Source organism: Schistocerca gregaria, chromosome 2 (genome assembly GCF_023897955.1).
Source record: "Schistocerca gregaria isolate iqSchGreg1 chromosome 2, iqSchGreg1.2, whole genome shotgun sequence".
NCBI lineage: Eukaryota > Metazoa > Arthropoda > Insecta > Orthoptera > Acrididae > Schistocerca > Schistocerca gregaria.
This window is the reverse complement of record NC_064921.1, coordinates 547,660,524-547,675,708: the sequence shown is the minus strand read 5'-3', so window position 1 is coordinate 547,675,708 and position 15,185 is coordinate 547,660,524. Positions and strand designations below refer to the sequence as shown.

Here is a 15,185-nt window from a genome sequence, read left to right as displayed (position 1 = left end):
CTTGACACTCTGAAGGTAGCAGTGATAAAATACAGTGAGCTAAAAGTTATCTGCATCCTGGGACAGAAACCAGACGGCATTTATAAAGAGTCGCAGGGCATGAAAGGAAGATGTAAGACACGTTTATAGCTTATTCCCGGTGTTATTCGTCTGTACATTGAACAAGCGGTAAATGAAACCAAGGAGAAATTTCGGAAGGGAATTAAAAGTCCGGGATAAGAAATTAAAACCTTGAGATTTGACGACGACATTGGAATTCTGTCAGAATGGTAAACAACTTGGAAGATCAGATGAAAGAAATGGAGATTTTGTTTCGAAAAGAGGTTGTTATATGAATATCAACAAAAGTAAAAGAAGGGTACTGGAATTTAGCAGAATTAATTCGTGCATGGTTCAAGGAATTACATTAGAAAATGAAACACTACAAGTTGTAGATGATTTTGGTCGTCTGGTCAGTAAAATAACCAACGATGGCCGTAGAGAGAATTTAAAATGCATAATGGCAATAGTGGAAAAAGAAGGTTTTGGTAACATGGAATCTAAATTTGAATATCAGTTAGTGGTTACGGAAGGCATTTGTCTGAAGTGTTGTCATACAGAGAAGTGAAATGTGGAGGATAAGCAGTTCAGAAAAGAAAGCAGATTTTTTTGGAATGTGGTGTTGCAGAGGTATGCTGAAGACTAGAGTGATAGATTGAATAACTAACGAAGAGACAGTGGATAGAATTGGGGAGGGGGGAATTTATGGTACAATGTGACTAATAAAGTGGTTGATTAATAGGATATCTACGGAGGCATAAAGGAATCGTCAATTTAGTCAAGGGATGAAGTGTGGGGAGTAAAAATTGTAGAGGAAGACAAACCAAGGTTTGACTACAGTTATCAAGTTCTTAGATGGTTCCGGATAGGGGATCAAACAGTTGGGTCATTGGTCCCGTCGGATTAGGGAAGGAAGTCGGCCGTGCCCTTTCAAAGGAATCACCCCGGCATATGCATGAAGCGATTTAGGGAACTCACGGAAAACCGAAATCAGAATGATCGGATATGGATTTGAACCGACGTCCAATGAGCAGGTTCAAATGGATCTGTGGTGCAACAAGTACGTAGAGATGATGATGCTCCACGGAATCGACCAGTGTGGAGGGCTGCATCAAACCAGTCCTCGGACTGAATCTCACAACAGCAAAAATTGTTTCGGGCAGAATTCAAAATTTGCATGAAGATGGGTTATTCGGTCATTTGTGTCATACGGCGGCCTGTGTGGATATAGTACTTGCGGTTTGGTGTCTTTTCGTGGGTACACTTCGTCTGGATCCTTTGCAGTTGTCAGTGCTTTCCGAGGCCCAATCACCAACCATATTCAAGCATAATGAAATGTTTCAGCGGGTTGAAAACAAAACATCATGTGTAAAATCAGATTTGCTTTTTACGAATAGGAAATAGCAGTGCCGGGGTTATTAAGAAGTACGATGCAATGTTGCTTCGGACATAATTGAATGTCCGAGGGAATCTTGCAACGAACGTTTTAATAACACAGCCACTGTTATTTGGTATTTATTCGCCGAGGCCTCGACTTTATTAAGTATGTCTTTCCTGGACGTACGAGTGCAGATTGTGACACACGGACGACGAAGTGTGGAAGTCTGGGCTATGTTTTGTGCTCGGGTGGCCGACGTGCTTAAGGCAACCGCTCACGTAGAGCTAGAAATCCGTGTTTGAGTTCGAGTCTGGCATAAATTTTCATTGTCGTCATGCCATTATACAGCCGAAGGTGGTTCATATTCGCAACTGCGAATACACTTCCTGTAGCACTGTTGTTTACCACTGTCTGTGTAATCACGCGTTGCACATACCTTCATTTGTCCCGATAGTGGTAGCGGAATAGCGACCATTCTGTCGGTGGATGGAGATGGCAGCCACTTGTCCCCAAGTAGGACACATTGAATCATGGAGGAGGAAGCGCCTCGTTGACCGCTGCTTCAGTGCTTCTGACGTCAAGAGTGTCGTCACTGCCGGCTGTACTGTCCGTGTTTTCGTCGCAGACAGGGCGCGCTAATGATTCCTCCGCAGAGGAGCTCCAGCCGGACATCCAAAGTATGCGTTCAGCCTCGTCGCTGTGTGTTCTGTCCGGTGTAGAAACCGTCTAGTAATAACTTAGACTTATCTGCGCACGTGTGCTCAGCGACTGTCTTCATATCTTAAGTAAAAATTATACACGAGTGAAAGAGCGCCTTGACCTTCGAGTGGGTACTGTCTGGCTCGTAAACAGACCGAGAAAGCCAATCGCTCGTTTGTTCGTTCGTCGTGTGATTCTTGCTTAAAGCAGTCACTAACGCTTGCTACAATATCCGCCAGTCAACATCAGTTCCGTCTAATGGCGTCTCTACGTGAAAAACCTGTTACATTTGCATACACATTAAAGACATTGGTATTGGTCATTTCCTTTCGTATTTTATTTTCGAATGAAGTTGGAGGGAAAACAACTGTCCACATGCCCACGTACGTACCAGATTTTACTTTAGTTTGTATAACCACTTACTGCGTTACGTTATAGATGCATCAAAACTGTTTTACAGTTCATCTGTAATAATGGGTAGTCAATTCATGCAGCTGGGTGTAGCTTCTTAGAAAGGTTTGTTACTGCAATTGTCTGACTATAAACCAGCCTAGGAGATAGCATGTTTTGTCGTTCGACTGTATTTTTTTCTCCTGTCTCAGAAATCTTCTGGGCAATGGATACTATTGTATGAGAGTGTACTCGTTATTCTTGCATCCATTACGTATTCGATTTGTACTTAGTTGCTTGTGAAGTATCCACTGAGAATAGCGAACGGTTATCTCTGCTCGAAAGTTATCCCAATGCTTCACTCTAGTTAACTTGTTAGTATGTAAAAGATACCAACGTTCAGTCGTAGATTTTTCTTAGAATAGAAACATTTCAAGGTCACTGAAGTATGTATTAAGTAGTACAGACCACAAGAAGCATCCACGCGGTACCCTCAAAACCTGCTTCCGAGTCTTGGAAAGTTTTCTTTTTAGGAAATTTGTGGTAATGTCTTATGGGACCAAACTGCTGCGATCATCGGTCTCTAAGCTGACGCACTATTTAATCTAATATAACTAACTTACGCTGAGGACGACACACACACCCATGCTCGAGGTAGGACTCGAACTTCCGACGGGGGCAGCCGCACTGACCGTGACAAGACGCCCCCAGACCACGCGGCTACCCCGCGCGGCATCCGAGTCTTGTTTTCTTTTTTTCATGTGTGATCTTGGAGTCCATTTTCTGTCTGGCCAGCCGTTAGTTTAGTGCAGACTGATGCATTTAGTTTAGTGCAGACTGATGCATTCTCTTCTAATTTTTAGTGTGCAAGGCTCCTACAAGCAACGATAGCTTCAGGTACAGTAATATTGTATAGGGGAACTAAAGATGCTTCGTCGCAGCTGTGTGATCTTCGGTCTGTGTGTTTTTACATATTTTGTGTCATTTGGCTGCAAGGCAAAGACAAAGATTGCACAGTGTACAGGAACATAAGCGGATGAAGAACCTAGCGATTCGGACTTGGCTGACACGAGGGGCGTCAGTAAGTAATGTAACATATTTTTTTCTGAAAGCAGGTTGGTTTTATTCAGGATTCCCCCTCCGCAGCTCGTGGTCTCGCGGTAGCGTTCTCGCTTCCCGAGCACGGGGTCCCGGATTCGATTCCCGGCCGGGTCAGGGATTTTCACCTCCCTCGAGATGACTGGGTGGTGTTCTGTCGTCTTCATCATCCTCATTTATCGCCATTACCGTCGGAGGAAGGCAATGGCAGACCACCTCCACTAGGGCCTTGCCTAGTCCAGCTGTGCGGGTTTCCCGTATCGTCCCCTACTCTAAGTCAAGGAGTATGGGACTTTATCATCATACAACACACCGTATTATTCACCACCCTATTTTCCAACATAATCTCCGTTCAAAGCGACGGGCTTACGCCGCCTTACTGGGAGGGTCTGTATGCCCACATACTTCAATGGTCGACGTCGAAGCCAAACGTCTTGCTGCGTCAGTAACCTCCCGATCATCCAAGTGGTGCTTCCCGTAGAGGGCATCTTCCATTTTGTCAAGCAGATGGATGCTGGAAGGTGTGAGGTCCGGGCCGAAGGGTGGATGAGGAAGAACAGTCCAGTGAAGTTTTGTGACCTCCCCTGTCTGGTGCTCAGACTAGAGTGAGGCCTTGCGTTGTTACAGAGAAGCAGAGCTTAGTTTGCATTTTTGTGGCGACGAACGCGCTGAAGTAGTTTGTTCAGTTTACTGAGGACAGAACGCGGGAGCGGGCGGGTTTGCGCGACCTTGTTGAGATGACGAAAGACGCCTCGACCAATAACTCAGCGTGCTTTTGTTCACTGCCAGGTCTCCATAGACATTCTGCAACGGCCTATGAATATCTGCGATGCTCTCTTTTCCGCCAAAAGAAATTCAATGGCAGTTCCGCTTGGAACGCACTTCAGTTACAGACGGCATTTTGAAGACTATCTGTAGCGCCGCCACCTATTGGAATTTCATGAAACTATAAGGGCTGAAGCGTGAATATTCGACGATGTCCCACAACAGATTCCGCATTTTTTTTCAACCGAAATTGGCCTAGAAAAAAATGTGTTGCATTACTCTTATTGAACGCCCGTCGCATTTTCTACCATTTGGATGGAAGGCAAAGCCAGACTGGGCTGCATACCGAATCGTAAGGAGGATGAAGGACCTAGCGATTCAGACCTGGCTTATATTACTTTCTTTCCGATTTTAGTACTGAAACGTCTCCTTAGAAAAATTTATAAACGACAGGCTGGGAAACCTCTACGTTATTTGATTTTCAAACAGCTGAGCAAAACTGAACGTACTCAGACATTTCTCTCTTTACTTATTCTGATCCACACAATATTTTTAGCGCATCGCAATCTGACTTTCAATAATCCCTACAAAAGAATGGCCCTATACGTTTCACAAATCACTTACCTCACAAAAATCTTCGTTACCCAAACTACTGCAATACAGCGAGCGCCAATACTGCCAGCTAAATAAAAGATTCTAACTACTGAAGGCACTAACTACTGATAGGCATAGTTAGAAACTGAAAGATTTTGATGGAGAACAAACAATGTACTTACCTTACATCAATTCATGACATCCAGTCTTACAAATTTCCTTTTTCTGACGGACACACACCCAGATCGTCCGCTCTCAAAACTCTGCCATCTCTCACCCCACATCCACCACTGCTGGCGGCTCACCTCCGACTTCCCAACGCTACGCGCTGTTCACATACAACCGCCCAACACTACAATACAGAATATTCCAACAATGCCAACCAGCCACAGACTGCACACAGCACAGTCAGTGATTTTCATACAGAGCGCTACTTGCCGTTATCAACATTAAAAACCTAAACAGCCTACTTACAGTTCTATTCTAGTGACGTCCAGTTCGTTCGTGTAACATGTCGTAGTTATTGCTGCATCATGTCTTCAGAATTTAAACAATTGAAGCGCTGTCACGCCAGGGAAGATGTAGACGTGAATCATTTGCTATCTTCATCTCGTTGAGATCTCTGTACTTTTATTCCTTGCCTTTTTTCGTTTAGTTGTCACGTTATTTCAACAGAGCAGCCGTTTATGTAATACGAGTACATGTGTTAGAGGTCCAGTTGTACGTAGTGACATATACAAAGAAATTTACACGTCGATCGCAGTGCATATAACTTTTCTAGTGTAGTGTCGCTGCAGGTCGCGCGTTCCCTGGGAAAGTAGGGCAAAGGCACGGAGCCTGGGTGTAAGCAAGTTGCTGAAAAATGCCGCGGAAGTTTGTCTGCCGCGATTGTTTGCAGTGAGCGCGCAAAAAAGAGGAAGTCAGTAACAGTTCCTCAGCGGATGCTCTGGCGATTGACGCCAGCGATTTATTTATTGACGAAGGGCGGTGCTCTTCATATTCCTGAATCAAGAAGGCTATATATCGTATGTGATACACCACACTCATTTTTTGTCAGTGTGGTGATAGTGTTGTCGCTGTCTCCTAGAACTTTCTGTGATGTTTTATCTGTTTTCTGGGATATGGCAACAAGGAAATTCTCTATCCTCACGAAACGACCAGACGGAAGTTTAATTTATTTTGATCTTGGAGTTAGAATTCGAATTTCGTGTAGAACTATAAGTCGCTCAATTTATCCAAAATGTGTTTTCCTGATCTGCATAATCGCGTGAGAGCGCAATTTCAAAGAGTAACACATCGAAATTTATATCGTCTTTAGGCATGTTGTAGGTATCTAATATTTGCAAACGTTAACGCGTTACAGATGTCATTGTGATACATTCACGTTAAAAATGATATAGTATGCTGACAATTCTGTCATGTGTTAGCCATATAATATCGACAAAATGATATCATACACGTTGTGGTGAAGGAAGAGTGGAACCGCCCTCATTGCAGGCAGTGATGCCGAGCCGTAGGGGGACAGCGCTGCCAAGTTCATGTTGTGTTGCAAACTACAGAAACGAAAATAGCGATTGTTTCCTATAAGAACAACTGTAAATGTTAATACATTGCTCATGGACGCCACAATGTTTCATGCAATCGCATTCGCAATAGCAATGTAAATTGTTTCAATGTACAAATTGTACACAAAAACATTAAACTTGTAGACAGAGGTTGTCGAAGATGACTCTGGAACTGCACTTCGCTAAAGTATTGTATGACGCTAAAGGTTAGTAGCTGCCTGGAAGAATGAACGAGAAAATGTTCACTTGTACTAGTCGAAAAGAATCGATTCACAAGCTGTAGCATCGATAGAGCAAATAAAATTATTAGACCGGGATGTTACATGTCATTTCCTCGCATTTGGCTTAAGTACTTTTCATGATCAACACCCAGTTCACATCTCAGAAGCAGTTCGGGCGCCTAAACTAATATAAATCTCTTCTTCTGTTCTGAGATGCACGAGCGCACTTCGAGGTACATTCCCGTTTATGAAAAGACGTGCCTTAATGAGCTTGCCAAGGGGAAAAAAAAGAAAAGAACGCGAAGAGAGACACTGTCACTTGCGCTTCAAACTCTATGCGTGGATTCAATCCCGCGTCCGGCCATCCTGATTTAGGTTTTCCGTGATTTCCCTAAACCTCTCCAGGCAAATGCCGGGTTGGTTCATTCCCTACTCCGATGAGACCGATGACCTCGCTGTTTGGTCTCTTACCCCAAACAACCAACCAACCAACTATGCGCAGAGCAAATAGATGTTAACACAAGCTGAAGGTTTAAGAGACACCGGGAAGGGTAAGCCGGCTGCGGTGGCCGTGCGGTTCTGGCGCTGCAGTCCGGAACCGCGGGGCTGCTACGGTCGCAGGTTCCAATCCTGCCTCGGGCATGGGTGTGTGTGATGTCCTTAGGTTAGTTAGGGTTTAAGTTGTTCTAAGTTCTAGGGGACTTATGACCTAAGATGTTGAATCCCATAGTGCTCAGAGGCATTTGAACCATAAGGAAGGGTAATACAGCATTTTTGACACGGTTTCCGTGACAGAAGCACATCGGAATTCGAGAACGTGTCCTCGTAGATCTCATTTTGCGAGGATACCTCACTTTCTTCGTGACTACTGTCGCCAAAGTACAAAAACAGCCACTGCGTCGATTACTGGTCACTTGCTAAAGAGCGTAATGTGAGGCGCGTACTCACTAGGCCAACGAACGACGGGCAGTGGTTCCGGCATTGACATTAGGCTTCTCATCCTCGAAAAACGAATCGGTTGGGCCAAGGGATTCGTCCTTGTGAAATCGTAGTTTGCCGGCCGGAGTGGCCTTGCGGTTCTAGGCGCTACAGTCTGGAACCGAGCGACCGCTACGGTCGCCGGTTCGAAGCCTGCTTCGGGCATGGATGTGTGATGTCCTTAGGTTAATTAGGTTAAATTCGGTCTAAGTTCTAGGCGACTGATGATCTCAGAAGTTAAGTCGCATAGTGCTCAGAGCCATTTGAACCAATTTTTTGAAATCGTAATTGGCTCTCATAACGAGTCGAGTTTGCTCCCTTTTTGTTATTCCTATAAAACAATTTCACGGCCGGTATTATAAGGGAAGTATTGGATTTAGATGTTGTCGCATGTTCAGTATTTATTTTACTGCAAGAAGCTGCTGATCAGAAAAAGAAGAAGAAATGACAATGCTGGACGACCTCTGCAACAGTATGAAGGGACAAAATTAATGTCGGACCTTAAAGCTCAATTGGAATATGAGCTATCTGATTTTTTTCCGAATGAAAGTAACGTATTGCAACACAGACACGATTTTCGTGCACATCACTTTCTAACAGCTCACTTATTTCCCTCCAACTCTCTAATCTTTTCAGTTTGTTTTTGTAATCGCAAATCGTAGTGTCCTATAAACATTCCCTTTCACGATAAAACTACTAGCTTTAATGCTGACTCCGTATTCCACTCCACATTCCAGTGTTTTTAAACTCCATATATACAGTCCCGTTTAACAGACACAGTAAATCGGTGTGAACCAACGAGCATTTGACGCGGCGTCCACACTAGGAGAGGAATCACAATGCTAACTCATCGCCAACGCTTTGATGTTACCGCTGGCAGTCCGAACCGCAAACCAAGGCCATCCGTTTCGTTGGTTCCGATTTGCTGGCCATACAAACCAAGCGAATCTTGGCCAATGAAGCGGTTGGTCGTGATTGTGTGTGTGAACTCCTACGGTACCAAACTGCTGAGGTCATCCGTCCCTAGATTTACACAATACTTAAACTAACTTATGCTAAGAACATCACACACGCCCATGTCCGAGGTAGGGGCCGCGCAAGCCGTGAAAACGGCGCCTCAGACCGCACAGCCTGGTTGTCATTAGTTGGCCGTGGTTGGCCTGGTGTATACGCGCATTACGACTGTGTTCATAGTGGCACCGACAACGGCCGTCAGACCCCGTTGCCAGAGGTCGCTCAATACGTCGGCTGACAGCGTAGTTGCAGTGCGTCCGATCTCCTTCGGCAGATTTTCGCGTGTCAAGGGGATTAGGTTGGGATAAGTTAGAATCTGTTCTATGAAGAAAGTTCTATTTTAACCTTCTAGGGTAGGGTGGATAGCACGAGACCTCTTGGAGACGAGAGTTGCACTGCGGCTTTTTCTATTAAAACGGCTACGAAAGCATGTCAATGAGCTACACCTGTCCGGAAAAGAACGTAGCAAATACTGTACACGCTGTCCTCAGTTAATGAATTAATCAAACAAGTTTTACGAATACATGAGACGACGGGAAAAATGTTCTGTCACGCAAGATGATTTGCGGTGGCACTGAAAAGAAAGATTTCGAACACTATGTTTTGCTGTCTTTATTTGAAGTTGAGCAGACATACATCAATTAACCTTCAGTGATTTGTCATTCAGCGCAAGTGTGATAGACTTGCATGAAGTTTAGCGTAAAATATTCTGAATACGTAAATCAATGAAAAATCGAAATTATACCGTACACCACATTTGCAAGCCACTTCGTATGACAGAATTGCCACCATACTGGAATAAAAACGCCAATAAGCAGTTATAATAATTTGTAGACAGTTAATGCAAACTTTCCAGAACCCAACAAAGATCCATTATAGTAACTATGAGCGTAAGGAAGCCCATTCTTCTCACATGAGCAAAATATTTTTTGAGGCTATCGTTTATGACCAAAATTTCCGATGAAGGTTTTGCCTACTTGTGGTTTCCAACAAACCTGCCACTTCAGTCCATAAATTCAGCACTTTTGTATCCCGCCTTTACTATAGTCGGAATTAGGATTACATTAGGCTTAGTGAACTTTAGCTGGGATGAGCACGTAGGTGCGAAGTCTTACAGGTATTCACGCTAACAGCTACTAGTAGTGGATAAACTATCATTGAAGTAACTGAAGTAACGAAGTCTGTAATGGCTAGCCCCCTATGAAGTAGAAGCTAAGTTGCTTGGTCGTCGGCTCGGAATCCAATGGGCAGAATCTGGAGCGGCGTATCTTCAGGTCATATAAAACTAATACTTCATCTACCACGAACTGCCAGGTACAAGTGCGCGTAAAAACGTGTTGCTCCTCTGTAAAACCTTGGATATAACGACAGATGGGCATCCAACCCGAACTATGCAAGATCACTAATACTTTTTCGAAACACAGTCGAAAGACGAGCCCGGACAGCACATGACAATCCACGTATGATGAGATAAAACCATCGTCAGAATCCGTGGAAGAAACAAAGAATTAAAAGACACACAATCCTTGGGAATCGTCAACATACTAAAGTATTTAGTTATGCGTCATATAGAACTACACGTTACAGCGTTAAACACACACTGAATACTGCCAGTATGTGGTTCATATATGGGAACGGCGTGTTTATATAACAAGAGTAAATTATCGTGTTTATATAACAAAAGTATACCTCCTTCTATTTCTTTTTGTTGTGTGCTTTGCAACGTTTATTTTTCAGATGCATCATAAAAAAACCTAAAGAGACTGCAGGTCACGTCCGTCCTTGCATCTGCGCATTCATCAAAAGGACAACGTAAGACATGATTTTTAAATCCTTAATGAAAAAGTGGAACGAGGCAGAATTTTACCTACTTCGTACTTTTTTCCTCCGATAACTTTCCAGGGCCTTTCCCTGTATGAAAGTGAATCTGAATGATTCTGGTCTCATATCCTGGTGTTATTATTATTATTATTTATTTTTTTGTTATGGCAGAGCGAGGTAGCAGAGAAGTGCTGCTTTTCATAATATGACACTCTTAACGTTGAAAGATTCCGTGTTCCTGAAATCCTGTAATAATTATGTCTGCAGCTCTTAGCGTTAACTATGGACCTCCCGCTGTCGTTGATATTCATAGTCTTCAAACGACTCATTGGTACAGTCGGAACGAAAATGTCACCAACAACATATCGTCTGCGTGACATTTGCTCTCGCTCATATGTTTTTCGGGCCGTTCATTATAGCAAAATCATTATGTAGGTAACTTATTTAGCCAGAACTAGGATTTAGGCACCATGGAACTTTCAGTAGCGTGTAACTACAGAGAGTCAACAGCAGACGTGTTGTGGTTGTAGCTGAAGACTGGCGATCCCACTTGAAAGATACGCAGCGCTCAGTAATACGCTCTTACCCCGTTGTATGACACGTAGACGCAACCGGTTTTTTTATTATCGAAACACGACACTACATTTCGTTAAATTTCGTGTTAATAAAGTCAGAAAGGTTGCTACAGTATCAGCTTTTACTGCCATTCAACTTTAATTATTATAACTAATTTTTGTTGTTGTTTGACTTACCAAAACATAGTCCACTCCCACCTGCTGTACGGCGTAATATAGTATGCAAGTGTGTTTTGCATTAGTGACACTTTCAGTGGCTGTGGAAGCAGCGAGGAAACTCGCAGCGTCGTTAAAATTAATTTAACTCTGCTCGTTCACACACACACACACACACACACACACACACACACACACTGCTTGGCATCCCGCCTTCATTTACACCTGCTCTTCCAACATATGAAGACTTGGTTGCCATTACGCATGAGGAATGATATGATGTATTATACCTCCTCAACGTGGAACACCTGCTGCATTTATTTCAACATGGGCTATATTACTCCTATACATAGTGACAAGTGCGGCAGCATCTGTTATTATGTGCATATTCTTGTGTTACACCATACGCTGTGCGCTGTTTTCTGAACATATTTTGCGACAAACGGGTGTGTTTATTGATTTACTGTTTCGTTAACGTGTCTCTTCACTTGTCTGAAATATAATTACTGTAGCTACCTTTAGTATCCTCATTACACGATCTAACGTAACAGTCGCGATACTCCGTCTCGATTTTATTACCCTCGGCGGTAGCAGCGCACGGAGCGGCCAGCAAGCGACAGTTCGGAATACAATAGCAGATGAGTGCGAATACTAACATTTATTTTGATATGTAACATAGTTTCTGCCATAGCGAGTGTCAGTAGCGCTATAGCAATCGACAGCTAAAATATTACACCATATTTGTCATTATTTAGGTTCTTGAAGTCCCTGAGAGGTACGAAGCGGTGCATTGCAGGATAGTGTGTTCACGAGTGTCTTACAACGGGCAGAGACTTATTGAATAATCTCTTTTTCCAGTAATAACAAAAAATTGCCGGTAAACGCGGGAAGACCTGACCTTCCCAGAAAGACGCCGTATATCTGTCCAACAAAATAGTTTTGTTCGCTGCAGTTTCAGCCAAATTGTGCAACGTGGAACATAGGAAACGTATATGAAAAGTAATAACTACATTATTTAACGTATCAAATAGGCCACCACAACTCTAGCTTAAGGGAAAACCACACAGACGTGATAATAAATTGTCGAAAGCTATAAAACTGTTCGCCAACACAGCAAAAGTCAATTCCACAACTGTCGCTAAATGTGAACCATAAACGGAAGGAACCTTCAACACATTCTCTTTTGAGTCAAAAGTAATCACATTTTCAGAAATATTCGTGTCTTAGAAAGTAGAGCGAAGTGTAAGAAAGGGCGAATCATTGGACTCCAGACCAATTTTTTAAGTGTCAAGGAGACCGCCTTAAATAATAACAACAGATATATTAGCTTCTCATGTGTGAATTGTGTTTATACTCTCGCTCTTTCAGCGGTATAAGATGCAAATGTAGATGTATTTGAAAGCATTTCCTCGTGAATGAGTTGTTGCTTATGTCATTGGATCACTGTGATTCGGCTGTTTCTACATGTATTTTAGGATAATTCATGCCCCTTGGTATCTTACTATCGCATGGAGCGTAAAAGCATAACAACTATTCCATTAATTAAGTAGAAAATTATTTACACAAACGTTATCCTTGCAATGCATGTGACTTCACCGCTTGCAGCGCTAGTGTCGTTCCAGCTGCCAACGGTAACATCTTTCGCATCAGATATTTGAGGTGGCTGTATTTATTAAACCGTTCTTAAACCTCATATCAACAAAAGGCGTTATATCTGGATCGTTTTTCACGTTTACCTATCGGGTATACGAACAACGTATTGTATTCCCCCTCTGCGAGTGTCTAACATGTAGTACAGTTGATGTTTACGTAACTCCAAACTGCTTGCTCAACAATATCATCGTGATGTTGTCACCATATTTTGTTTCTGGATTGTTGCCAACTGTTGCGTATGGAGTGTGGTCTTTTATTTTTGACTTCGACGTGATTATGCTATCACACTGGTAGAATTCATTGACCTATATTTTCTTGAAAGAGACTAAATGTAGATTCACTTTCACCTATACAGCTCTGGCGAAACTTTATGTATCCTAAAACGCACATCACTCGTATAAAATGTGAAACGTTCCTCCTCGCCCGTCACCTCGGAGTTTCCGCAACGTCTGGGGAAGTCCTGTCACAGCTGTGGTCGGAGTCCACGAACTCTTAGGGTCGTACTACGCGCATGACGCATCACGCGACGTATTGCCCTGTAGACTCCCTCCCGTACGTTAGTTGGCGGACGTGTATAATTTTTAGGCCCAGCTAAATCTACGCTTTAAAGCGGAATTAGGGCCGTCAGCCTCGCTTGGACCTGCGAGATAACACGTCAAATTAAAACTTTGTGGCAGATTAAAACTGTATGCCGGACCGAGACTCGAACTCGGGACCTTTGCCTTTCGCGGGCAAGTGCTCTACCAACTGAGCTACCCAAGCACGATTCACGACCCGTCCTCACAGTTTCAATTCTGTGCCAGTACATCGTCTCCACGGGTCGTGAGTCGTGCTTGGGTAGCTTAGTTGGTAGAGTCTCGGTCCGGCGCACAGTTTTAATCTGCCACAAAGTTTCATATCAGCGCACACTCCGATGCACAGTGAAAATCTCATTCTGGAAACATTAAATTAGCCATTTCTACTACACCCTGCAGCAATTTAATTACTCCCAAAAGACTCCCACATCCGACGACTGGATTGGTCAAAAAATATCGCAGTCTCTGCACCGTCATCTACCGGTTCCTACCATCTCCTCTGTTAAACAGCACCTTCAAAGAGGGTGAAGGCATACACGTCGTCGTCGTGTGTGACGAGGGCCTCCCGTCGGGTAGACCGTTCGCCTGGTGCAAGTCTTTTGATTTGACGCCACTTCGGCGACTTGCGCGTAGATGAGGATGAAATGATGATGATTAGGACAACACAACACCCAGTCCCTGAGCGGAGAAAATCTCCGACCCAGCCGGGAATCGAACCCGTGCCCTATGGATTGACAGTCTGTCGCGCTGACCACTCAGCTACCGGGGGCGGACAAGGCATATACGAAAACTCCACACTTCAAATCTCTACTGAAGTAAAGCAGAGTTCCTCTTCTGATAGCCCTGCCAAGAGCGCTTCGTCCATCAGACGTTCCATCCAGCCCGTAGCTCCTCGCTCTGTTATTCCGCCTCTTAATTAAGTCAATGCACGTTCGCCAACATCCATCTCCACCTAGAAAACGCGCTCGAACTTTCCACATCTAGAGAAACAACCTTATTGCTCCCTGGCTACGAACCCAAAAAAAAAAAAAAAAAAAACGCCGCCACACCACCTCCACCCCAGAGTGCTCAATTCGTCTTCTGCAACCTACCACCGCCACGGACTGATTCCTCGATTTAGCGAGTTGTCCACAGCTCCACGACATTCTTTTCACGCGCCGACGTTTCAGCCAGTAAGCCTACGGAGCGGAAAGCGATTGGCCATTCCGTGCTAACGCTCAGGTACACCTGTAAAGTGCTGCTGCCTGCGGACATTCTCAGAACTTTGTTCCCCAAACGGTGCCAGGAAACGCCGGCCATTTTGTGGGAAATACCCTCGCTTTGGCAGATCCACTCTGGCTAGGCAAGCAGGTGTTAGACGGATTAGGAAAAACCCGGCCTTTATTTCCAAACTGGAGAATAGTCGCAGACTGATGCTGTCACTCACAAAAACAATCAGCACTCTCCGACCGTCGCGGCACGGAAATGATCCGTTAAAGACAGAGCACATTGACATCGTTCTGTTCAGCGTTAGGGTAATATCGGGCTCCATTTTTGATGCATTAAAATTCTCTTGAGGCTGACAAATATTTATCCGCACGCGTTTACAATTTCTTTAACACCTCTGAGCAGTATAAATGGAGCAGTACTTGTTGTTACATCCATCCAGTGCAGTTCGACCAATA

General features: G+C 43.9%; 1 protein-coding gene and 1 non-coding gene across 2 annotated transcripts in view; one reads left to right on the top strand and one right to left on the bottom strand.

Annotated features, from left to right (window-relative positions):
- Window positions 1-15,185, top strand: part of LOC126331935 (protein gustavus) — a 317,640-nt gene that overhangs the window by 6,592 nt on the left and 295,863 nt on the right. The gene's annotated exons all lie outside the window — the stretch shown is intronic.
- On the bottom strand, window positions 13,635-13,709 carry Trnas-cga (transfer RNA serine (anticodon CGA)). Its single transcript has one exon. It is a non-coding gene; the product is annotated as a tRNA-Ser (tRNA).